The sequence below is a fragment of the Amblyomma americanum genome, chromosome 4 (assembly GCF_052857255.1).
Source record: "Amblyomma americanum isolate KBUSLIRL-KWMA chromosome 4, ASM5285725v1, whole genome shotgun sequence".
NCBI classification, from domain to species: domain Eukaryota; kingdom Metazoa; phylum Arthropoda; class Arachnida; order Ixodida; family Ixodidae; genus Amblyomma; species Amblyomma americanum.
In genome coordinates this window covers 47,676,006-47,687,451 of record NC_135500.1, presented here as the reverse complement: position 1 = coordinate 47,687,451, position 11,446 = coordinate 47,676,006, and the positions used below count along the sequence as shown (strand labels likewise).

At 45.2% G+C, this 11,446-nt stretch overlaps 2 long non-coding RNA genes across 3 annotated transcripts; one reads left to right on the top strand and one right to left on the bottom strand.

Moving 5' to 3' along the window:
- Nucleotides 1-5,036: 5,036 nt before the first annotated feature.
- LOC144130106 (uncharacterized) lies at nucleotides 5,037-8,214 on the top strand. Of its 2 annotated transcripts, none has more exons than XR_013313965.1 (3): nucleotides 5,037-5,264; nucleotides 6,113-6,192; nucleotides 7,359-8,214. It is a non-coding gene; the product is annotated as an uncharacterized LOC144130106 (long non-coding RNA). The 2 variants fall into 2 exon arrangements; XR_013313966.1 differs by having other exon boundaries at nucleotides 6,109-6,192.
- Nucleotides 8,215-8,884: 670 nt separating this feature from the next.
- LOC144130105 (uncharacterized) lies at nucleotides 8,885-10,911 on the bottom strand. The gene is made up of 3 exons (XR_013313964.1): nucleotides 10,396-10,911; nucleotides 9,565-10,342; nucleotides 8,885-9,298 (listed from the first exon to the last, which is right to left on the bottom strand). It is a non-coding gene; the product is annotated as an uncharacterized LOC144130105 (long non-coding RNA).
- Nucleotides 10,912-11,446: the final 535 nt, after the last annotated feature.

The window sequence follows — 11,446 nt, the reverse complement described above, 5'->3', positions numbered from 1 at the left end:
ATACAGATTTCTCTTTTATGTCGCAGTTAAAGAAAAATTCGTCCTTTGACGTCAACCTAAGTAGCTTGAAGATCTTTCCCAGGGTATGCCTGCTTTTTTGCTTCATACAGAGAGTCTATGTGAATTTAAACCGTGCTGAAATGTCTGCACGTAATTAGGCAGACAAATGTGTTCTTTTGTGGCCTCCTCTTACAAATTTATGCCCCAAATGATAATCCTCTTCAGAACCTTACATGAAAACTCATGTTATTAATTTAAAGAAAACCGAAACTCTATGAGTAAATTAATATTTATTACAGGCTCGTGCTCTTCCATGTGTTTCACTGCCGCCAGAATAAAAAAATCACTGCCACTGTAATCGGACTACATACAGGACGACAAAACTGTATGTGAAATTTACTCTCATTTTAGAGGAGAAGGAGGCACTCTTTTATAAACACTCTAAATGCTGGTCCCGTAGCATATCTCTCTGTGAAGCCATTTCAAATGAGGTTAAGGATCAAATTACACACGCACACAAAAGTCACATGCAAATACGCAGCTAGCATTTTAACCACGTCACATAATTGAAGTATCTGTGTTGCTTCGCTTGACACAGGGTAAGATACAAGAACAAAGGAAATACTGACACGGATGGGCTCGTAATGGAAACGGGTATGGCTGACAGAAAAACTATTAGTGCAGTCCTATTAACATTGGCAATTAAGCCATTATAGAGCACGCAGTTGGTTGTTCTGGAGGATTGCAATTTTGGTATTGATAGTATGATCAATCAAGACTAGTTAAAAGAAACACTGAAAGGATGGCCATTAATGAATGTAAGAAAAAGGGAAGGCCCATGCAAGTACAATACTTTTTGGGTTGCCTGAGGTTCGATAAAAAAAAGACAGGATGAGTAAGAGTCTGCATGGGCTAACTGGTGACAGCCGGCTAGGATCACTTAATTAGCTTTGTGCTCTTTCATGTGTGAGCACGTCGGCATTCTATCATAAAGAGACCAAGGTGGAAGTGTATGTCACTGAGAATCACAAGTTCGCTGCCACAGGAATTTCAAAAAGCGTGCCGATTTCGAACGAACATGTTAATGAGCTTCAACTATCTAGCAGTGCGAGAGTACATAATGTTTTTCATGATTAGGAACACAAGCTAGTCATAGAAATGAAGTAATGATTTGGTGCTTGTGATATTATCAGAACTAAAATATGTACGAAATTTTGCTCTATGCAGCCATGCCTCGTTAATATCCAACCTGTAATGGGAGGACTTGAAACATACACATTTTATGTGGGGCAAAACTTATTCAAAGTATGCAAGCCTTGTCAACACACACACGTGCTGTTTGGACAATGGACAGGGTGAAAGTGCACAAAGCCCATTGGGACCCGCATATTTTTGTCATGTAATATGGATTGGAATGCGAACATCTGACCTGTGGTAACCAGCTGCTATTAAACAGCGCAAGGACTGTTACAAGTGTTTGGCGACAAATACAGACTGAATCATACGGGTGCCTCACCCTGGAATTGCCATGATACCACTTGTAGCATAGCGCGGATTTTTCGTTAAACCTTGAACTGTCACGCCTGCCCACTCTCTCCACTCGCACTTTCTGATTGAAGAATCACATCTCTTTCTGCTGTCAAAATCATTGGCACTGAAAGGCTCGGTGACTAATTTCCAGGCGCACATTGTTCACTGCACAAATTGAATTAAGCTGCTCGCTTGCAGCATAATTTTTTGTTAAAATCTCACAGATGTCTACATGCCACACTAAGCAATTTTCTTTTTAACAGAGCATGCGGCGAGAAGAAAAAAGAACTGCTAGAGTTCACAGCATGTCGGGCAGGAGGAGAACTTAGCACAGCTGCAACGCAGGTCATCTGCAAATACAGATCCAAGCAGTAATTATGCAAGCAGTAAAGAAATGGGTTCAAATTAAATGTGGTCTCAGCCTCGACAGGTCGATGGCTGCACCGGCACTGCAGGACTTTCAGAAATGGCTCAACGTCAGCATTTCAGAGCCAACCACAATGCTACAGCGCATAGTACATTTTGAAAAATCAAAATGAACTTCTTTAATGTGGTTTTGCAATATGCAAAAAAAATAACCCTGTCGCGATCATATGACAAGTGTGAACAGGTGAGTGTCCCAAGAAACCTACAGCTGATCATTGTGGAAGGTGCAAACAAGCATCTATGTTCAAGCAAACAAGTTACGAAATGCAGCAAATGCAAGGAAGAGATAGGAAATACAGGAAGCATTCTATATTCCTGGAAAATACATTCTCACATGCCCAGCATCGCCTCCACCCAGCAGGCAAATAATGTTCATTGCAGGCAGTCGCAGGTAAACTAACGAGCAAATGCACGTGTGCATGTGCATAGATGACATACGCTTCTAAAGGCTTTCAGGATATTTCACACAAACCGCTGAAGCTTACCTGGGAAGCGCTGCTTAACAACTGTTCGACACCAAGAACGCCGAGCTGTCGAGCAGCTTGGCGACAGCAGTGTAGTGAAAGCAACAACAAATCTGGGATCAGGTGCTTACTCAACGAGTACGGTTTCTATCCTGCCTGTCATGTCTCACAGAGCACTTTAAGACCGCTGCGTTTCACTAATAGACATGGCAAACACCACAATGCACTTAATACTGTGATCATTTGTCTAAAATCCAACTTCACTCTATTCTGCTAAGCAAGAAAATTAGGTGCGGTTTAACAACTGCTGAACCTGGTTAGAGAGCGAAAGCAGTGCTGTATCGGGCATGTAGGCGCGGCTTGGCGTCTGTAACGTTGAGTGCGTTCCGCACGCTGGATAGCCAGCGCGCCCGCCTTGCCATCCTCGCAGTTAATGGTTCATCGCGAGAGGGTGGTCACCTTCTGCTGCAGTGCCACGTGTCTGCCACAACGCTGATGCATGCAACCCGGCTACGCCTCTCTCACATCACCGCCACGTACTTCGAAGCGCGATTCAGGCATCCACTTGTGGAAATATGGGGAAAAGCCCCCTCCCTCCCTCCCCCATCCGCACTCCCACTCCGCGGATGCAGCGTTCCCGCTCGCTAACCGCCGAGGGGTTCGTGCTCGAGGAATCAAAGGGAAGGACGACAAGGCGTTAACACTCATGTGCTGTTTATTACACTTGCAATCAATATACAGAGCGGGCCAACTAGCCACAAAACAAAACGATTGTGTTTCTGCCCCCGCCATCGTTTAGTGAGGCTGCGGCGAGCTTCCCAGAGGTGCATCGGGTGGTTATCGACGTCCGATGCACGCTCCGTAAGCTGGATCTGCTTACGGACTCTTTGCATGAGTCCGTGTGCCCAAGTGGAGTAGTCTTGCTCCAAGAGAGAAGTTACTGAGAGGGCCTGGCGGAAAGCATTCCAGTCGGGAAATTTGGCTTGGGCAAGGGGGCGATGTAAGGGTCGAGTGCAAAGGACAGTGCTCAGTATGAAGTGGTCGCTACCGAGGGTGTCTTCAGTGTTGAGCCACCCTGCGTGTCGTATGTGTTTCGTGAGGGTAAGGTCGGGGCAGGTGTCCCGAGTGGCGGAATCCCCTACAAGTGTCGGGTGGGCAGGGTCGGTTAGAAGAGTGATGGTCAGCGTACATATAAGTTCCGCCAACTTACGACCACGCGGCTCTTCCTTGCTATAGCCCCACATGGAACAGGGGGCGTTAAAATCGCCCACTATCATGAGGGGGTCGCAACCCGCGATCCTTAGCGCTGCGCTAAAGATGTTAAAGAACTGATCTTTTTGAGTTTCGCACGGCAGTAGATATTAAGTATGTGTGCGGAGCTATCTGTTTGCCGTAGAGGCAGGACAGAGACCATCACGTACGATTATTTCAGATTTAGGTCGAGATTAACCTCCTGCGCTGTCTAGGCCTTGTGGACAAGGAGACATGTAGGTTAACGGGTCTCGGTGAAAAGTACACTATAGCTCGTGAGCTTGACCGCGTGCCCGGTTTCTTGCAACGCAAGGACGTCACGGGACAGCCGCCAATAGCTGTGGTGCGACGATCTGGTCGTGCATCTCAAAGTTGATAATTGAGCAACTGAGTGCGCCCGGGCGGATGCGTTCATGCGCCCCATTGTTCGGACCGTGCACACGGCCGCAAAAACGCGTCCGCATGCGGGTGAAAAACGATCGTACAGCGGCTCTAAAGCGTCATCGCCACCGTAGGCGCCACAGAAGCTGAGACCTGCCCACTCTGTACCACTCTCATGCTGAGTGGTACAGACTGGGCGGAGCTAAAGCAAGGCCCACTTGTTTCAGCATCTCGTTTTACTGCGCGCTACTACATGACACTATCCACGAAGAGAGAGCCGAAGAAACAGACAAGTGCATGCAAGGCGCGAGTTAACAAATGTTTAATACACATGCATGCAATACTTGGTTTTTATACCTTTTAGTGCGAAAGCACTGCTTCACTTGGTCTAACAGGTACACCGTGTTTGTGTGTAGCTTGACCTTGAAGGCGACCTTTGCAAAACCTAGCATAGCAACATGCCGTGCAGAAAGAAAATAAATGTTGCCGTGACTGGGTTCCGAACCCGCAGCGGCGCAAACAGGTAAGCTTCGCTGGCCTCTGCCCGAGGGCACTATGCTATCGCAGCAGCCGTTCACGCCCCGGGTTAAACAGCAACACACTCCCGCGCTGTGCATTCCACATCGTCGTCGTCATCATCTTCCACCTGCGGTGCGAGCAGATCAGATCAGCTTCACCTCGATCAGAGCTTAACTTGAGTCTAATAAACTCACCAGGTGCGCCGACGGCAGAGCAAAAGTGAAACCCTCAGCCAACCAAGCGAAACATGCTTTCGCACGTCTACTCTATTTACCTACATTAAAAATTGCTGGTAGTTTCGCTGTGGTTAATCCTGGTCGGAAGCGAAAAGCAGCATCTCCCTCGCTACGTTTGTGGTCGAGCGACTGGAGGTTTCCATAGATAGCCATACGGACACACACACAGTAGTAGGCATTTTTTTATTTGTTATGGCGTCTTCGGCTGGTCGCTTTGAGGCTCCAAATCAGAGCAACCCAGGAGCAAACCAATCTGCGGGCGGGTCGTGATCCGAGCCGGAGGTACGGCGCCCCAGCCGAACACAAGGGTGCATTTCGGAGCGGCCGGAAGCGCTCGACAGCAGCGCCAACATTTCGCGGTTTCGCCGCTCAGCAACAAACAACATGGCGTCCGTTTACGGCGGCGGGGAATCGAGTCCGTCTACGGCAGAACAGCTACTGTACGCAATGCTGGACGGTAAGTTTACAGCGACTGCAATGCATTCATTTTAAACTCAGCACCAGTTGCTTTGATGTAAACGTGCAAACACGAGTGCTGGCACCAAATTTCTTACGTGTAGCAACAACTCGCTGTGGTGTTGGCGCCTAAATGGTGGGCTATTTTCAAGAAAGATGTTCTGCGCAAGCGACATACGGAAGGTTAATTTGCATCTAAACCCCAGTCGCATATGTTTGCGTTTGGATGAATCATTTTCGCTCTCTTCCTACTTTGCCGCTGTTCGCCTGCGCTTCCACTTGCGTGCTCCGTAGCACGTTATATGCAGGCGCATTTCGTCAAGCTCTCTGCTTTTCAGTTTTTGTTGACACTCCTCAATGACGTGGCATATTAGGGCCTCCACAACGAACTGGTCGATGATAGATACAGTTGTCAGCGTTAAACATAAATTACGAAATAATACTTATCTAGCGGTTACAGTGACAAGAGCGCTGCGTGGGAAAGCTAATGACCCCGCTTGTATTTCCTCGCCAGCATCTAATTTTCGTTTGTTTTCGCTTTATTTTTTCTTAACTGCTCACCCAGTTTCTTTACGCGCATGAAAATATATTTGGAAATAAAAAAAATCGTGCTATTGCCTTAAAAAGTGGCCACTTTGTGTCGTTCACATCGCTAAAAAAATGTATCAGATTTGTTTTCTTCAGCTGTATTGATATCAACTTATAGGCATATTTATAGGTCGGGACCAATTAATGCTGCTCTTCCTCACACACTGATGTTGGTAAACATAGAACACGGTGTGGGTGAGGGTCGTCGCATTGAGCGATCATATGATGACTCTCCTGCCTTCTTTATGTTCTCTCAGGTAGCCAGCCAAGCACATCTGATGAGCCTCAGTACTCAAGCCCAGAGCATGGACAGCCAAGTAGCATGGATGCTCCACCAAATGGTATGCTGAAGCGTCTGCATGGTCTAGCCTGTTTCCACGGACTTCATTTGCTAATAAGGAGATTGTGGAATATTTCAAATGCAAGCACTAGTGCGCCCTTCCCCACGTTTACTTCTTCGTCTATTTGTGTTATCTATCGTATTAGGCATCTACTTCCACTACAGGTTAGAAGAATATTATACTTTGCCCTTGTTCATTCCCATCTTGTATACTGCAACCTGGTGTGGGGAACTTGCAACAAGACTGATTCGTATAAATTTCTTTCTCTTCAGAAAAGAGCTCTATGCTCATTATGTTCAAGCCCAGTTGTCGAAAATAATCTTTTCGAAACATTTCATGTTCGCACTTTCTTTCATTCCTACGATTTGAGTTTGGCTGTTCACATTTTTTATAAAGTAAAGCATAATTTCAGGTCTTTCCAAAATGCTTATAATTCAAGAAATGTTACGTATGGTTTACGTGCGGTCGCCTTATCCACTGAAAGACCTAGAACAAACTATGGAAAACAAACTATAGATAACCTTGTAACATTGTGTAATGCTTATCAGTCTCTAATAAAAATCGCCGTAGAAAGTCATAGTGTATCTGGTTTTAAGAAAAAACTGAAGATTCTTTTTCCTCTATAAATTCAGCTAACTTTGTATATTTTGTCTTTTGCATTACTTCCTTTACTGCCGAGTGTGCGTATCATGTTTTCTGCCAATTGCTGTTTATTATCTTTGCATCGTTTTTTCAGTGTTTGCTATTTCTATCGTATAACTTTTGTTGCTTGTTTTGAAAGTGTTTTTTTTTTTTCATGCGGCCACTGTTCGATGCATTATTCGGGGTGTAGGCCTCGTCAGGAGGTTTTCCTCGTCTTCCTCCTTTTGCCTTACCTCGAGGGCATATTGTATTATATGGCCAAATAAAAATACCACTACTACTATCTATTTAATATTTTCCATGGCCATTTTATAGCAGTTGGGCATTGTGCGCTTAAAAAGTTGTGCATTGCAGGGAGTAATGTGAAGCTGCTGTGCATAAAATCGATTTTATTGTACTGCAGTAGCATTAAGCATGTACTGCAGTAGCTGGCATTAAGTAGCTGTTCAATTTCTGCGTCACTGTTTTGCCGAGGCCCGCAAGTACACCCAAATGTATTAGTATTCTCTTTGTTTTCCACACAGCGCCCTGGACCTCTGGGGAAACGAAGTACCTCCTTGACAAATATGCGCTGTATACGCCGAAAGTGGGTCCACTGATGAGGTTCCGGACAAAGCGCGCCATGTACGAGCAGATTGCTCGTGAGATAGAGGAGGTCCTTGGAACCAAGCGCACTGCAATACAGTGTGAAACTCGATTTAAAACCGTAGCTAAAAGAAAGAAGAGCGAAGAGAAGGTCAACAAAACGTCGGGACAAGCTCCCTGTCGGCCAACTTTTGAAGAGGAATTTTCCGCTATAAGGGCCATTGATGATAGCTTGGAGCCCGAGGTGCTACGAGGCATTGGAAATGTCCATTACAAAAACACAGCAACACATGTGCGAAGTTCATCCCATAGTAGTCAGGGCTCTGCAGAGCTTGATACTGCATCTGAGGGTTTGTTAGCCGAGGATCTGTGTCAAAGTAAATTGGAGGAACCAGATACAGTCAGGCCGTGCAAAAAGCGCAAAGCAGATAGAAGCATGCGGCCAAGTACTTCACGAGCAAAGCACATGGACTTATTTTTTGAGAAAATGAGAGAAATTGTCCAAGAAAATGAAGCCAAAAAAGAAGAAAGAGAGAAGAAGAGAGAAGAACGTCATAAGGAATTGCTTAGGGCACATGCAGAGCACATGGAAACGCTGAAGAAAATTTTGCATCACGAAGACTGAGAAGACATCGTCACATCTTGGCAATGTTTACACTACTAGTCTACTATTACAATAGTCAGCATATTTATCAATATTTTATTTATTGCTGTTAAGCTGCAGCTGTGTTACTTTATCATTTTCTTGTTTACACAGAGTTGTGGAGCAGTTCACAGCTGTTTTTAACTTTTCCATCCACAACCTTATGTTACGGATTCCTACTTTATTTTTTACAGCTTGTTTTGTTTGTGTTTGGAGCACAATGGAATATTGTCATTTCACCTCTTTGCAATAAAGTACTGTGAAGCAGAAAGTGAGTTGAATAATACACTGCAACTGCATTGCTAAGAATGAAACAGCCAGGTGCAATTTTATTGACTGCAATTTCTAAGCTCACAGTGTGAAGTCAAATGTAAGGAGCAGAATATAACAGCTTGCACAAAATAAGATAACATTTAACTCAAAAATAAAAGTGATAAAGTAATGCCTTAATGAATGTAAAGAGAAAGCCACAGCTCTGTACACGGTTGCAAACAAGGGGAGCATTGCCTAGTTTGCATCATGCTGCACCCTCATTCTAGCACGTCTTAGGAAGAGGTCGGCTAGCTTCTCTCGTTTCAGCTCCCCCAGATGACGTAGCACACTTTCACGTGTCGTCTGACCCGCTCTACATTGCTCAGGGTCCACTTCATTTTGCCATGAGTGCTGGGCAAAGTGTAGTGCTCTTTCTACCACCTCCTCCTCTGTTAACAGATCATCTGTAGAGTCTCCAGCATCAATGCAAACATTGTGAAGGACACAGCATGCTATTATAAGCTGTGTTATCTTGTCAGTCGTGGTTAGCTTAATGTATCTGAGTTGCCGAAACCTCTGTTTTAGCAGCCCAAACGCATTTTCTATTTTCACTCTCGTGGCTGTGTGGCGGTTATTGTAAGCAATTTTTGCTGCAGTAAGGTTGCCATAGTCTCTATATGGGGTGAGCAAATGCTCCCTGACAGGGTAAGCCGCATCACCGAGCAGATGATATTTGTTTACTTCACAAATTTTTGGAAGATCACTACTGATAGAGGATAGCCTTAGCACTCTAGCATCGTGAATTTTTCCAGACGTGCCAGTAAACACATCTTCAAATCTTGCATTTGCATCACATATGCCTTGCATAGTGAGAGACACCTGGTCGTGCCGGTTTCCATATGTGGACCGCACTTTGTTCTTTGGGCAGCGCATGGGTATGTAGGTGCCGTCTACACATCCTATCACATTGGGGAAGCCAGCAACCTGGAAAAGGTGAGAAAATCAAGAAGATAAAAACGATACCTTGTGCTATTACGCATGCAAATATTTTTCATCCATAATGTAATTGCGGTACCTTCAAATGAAGCGTTGAAGGCGTTTGCATATCAGTGCTGCTCTAGAAAGTGATTTTTGCGCAAGATAGGTCGTTGACTACACTAGATACTTTGAGCTACCTCAACCTTCACCAGGCTGTCGTCTACTGCCTGCGCTTGCATAGTGCTACTCAATAGAACAGTAAGTGTACATACTTTTTCAAAATCCTTAGCGATGGCATCCTTGTCGGTTCCGAAGTTGATGACTTCTGGTGCTATATGACAGAGAAACTGAAGAACTCTGTCTATCACTGCCATCTGTGTTGATTCTGCCATGTTAAAGAGTACTGCAACCTCTCGCATGGATGCTTTGTTACTTGCATACCTGAAAAACAAGAGTAAAGCCATTATTATACCGCATTCTTGAGTATGTTGATGCATTGCAAGTGCTACATAGAATTAAGATTGCTTTGATGCGATTACAATTATAAAGCAATGTTACTCATGCATGTTGCACGTTTTATGAATTGTCAATGTAAAAGTAACCCCTTTAGGTCGATGTGTGGGCTATTTAACTGGGTTGGATTCAGGAAAGCAGTGCGCTAGCGACGAAAAATTCTAAACACTGCAGTACCAACTAGTCAGCTGTAGATTGACCACTTTTAAACATAGCCAACCGAGCAAATGACACAGTCCAAGAAATTAGCTACAGACAAAGAATGCTTTAAAGATGTTTTCAGGCGGCAATTCAGCTCGAACCCTGCAAGAATGCCTAGTTGTAAATTCAAATCGCGTGGAGCAAGAACACTGTTTCACTACTTATCATGCTGGGGAAATTTCAGAAAACTTGCCAAAGAAACGAAAGAAGATGCTCCTCTGCCGTCTTGGCGGGTGAGCCACCGTGATTTCTGCTTGAAGGATAGAAATTGGAGCCCTCGAACTTGGAGACAAGCTCGTAGCAAGCCTTGCGCGGAAGGCGAAAATTCCTGCGGAACTGTTGAACATGTAAATTAGAGCTAGCAATATTGACCGCACCTTGGCGCTTACCTCTGATTCAGAATATTGTCGCACCGTCGTGTCCACGTAACTTGTCACTTTGGGTATTTTAGCCGGCACAGTGAACAACTCTGTGAACATCGCTGTATACACCTGAGTGTCATCTTCGTCGGAACTGCTGTCGGTGCTGTCATTTGCAGCTAACAAAAGAACTGATGGCTTCGCTAACGCCACTAGGCGCTTCCGCTTCGACATGATGCTGCGAAACTGCGTGCACTCAGCAGAGCTAAAACAACCAAAAAGTTTAGCACAGCGGTACCCGGTATACAACTTCGGTGCAGAGGCAACTCGATCTGTTCGTGCGTTGGCGCCAAATTTTTCAGCAGGTTACGGAACTGGCTTGGCCTGGCTTGGCGCGGATCCCAACACCGGAAAACGTGGCTATCACGTGATGCGATCTCCAGCCGAGCTTTCGTTGCTCCGTCGGGAAAGTGAGAGCAACTCGGAGCCCTCTGGCACAGAGCGCTCCAAGTCAGAGGCGCTCGAAAAGAACCAGCCGAATACATGCCAATTGCTCGTTTTCGACCAGCCGAATACAACCACCCGTTTCGTAGCGCTCTAGAGCGCTCAAAAACGACCAGCCGAAGACACCATTAAACATCTTGCTTTCTTCGAAACGACATTAAAGGCGCTCACCTATATTTAATATACCTTCGGTGATACTACTGTATTATTGCTCGTTTTATGCGGAGATATGGAACCAAATCCAGTTCCACACGACGCGCAAACCCTGCAGATAATTTGAAAAAGACAAATTGAAAAAAGACAGTCGTATTTTGGGGGAAAGTAAATGGCGCAATGTGAGACAGGTGTCATTTCCTTTTTTAAAACCAACTTTCATTTTCTTCGCTGACGGCGCGGTTCGGGTGTCCACCGAGATATGTGAGAGAGGCGTAATTTCCTTTCCCTTTAAACTAACTCATTTCACTTTCCTTCCCTTACAGCGTGGTCCGGGTGTCCATCGAGATATGTGAGACGCATCATTTCCTTGTTTGACCTCCAGCTACATACAAGGTTAAACTTGCGGCCTCGCTGACGGCTC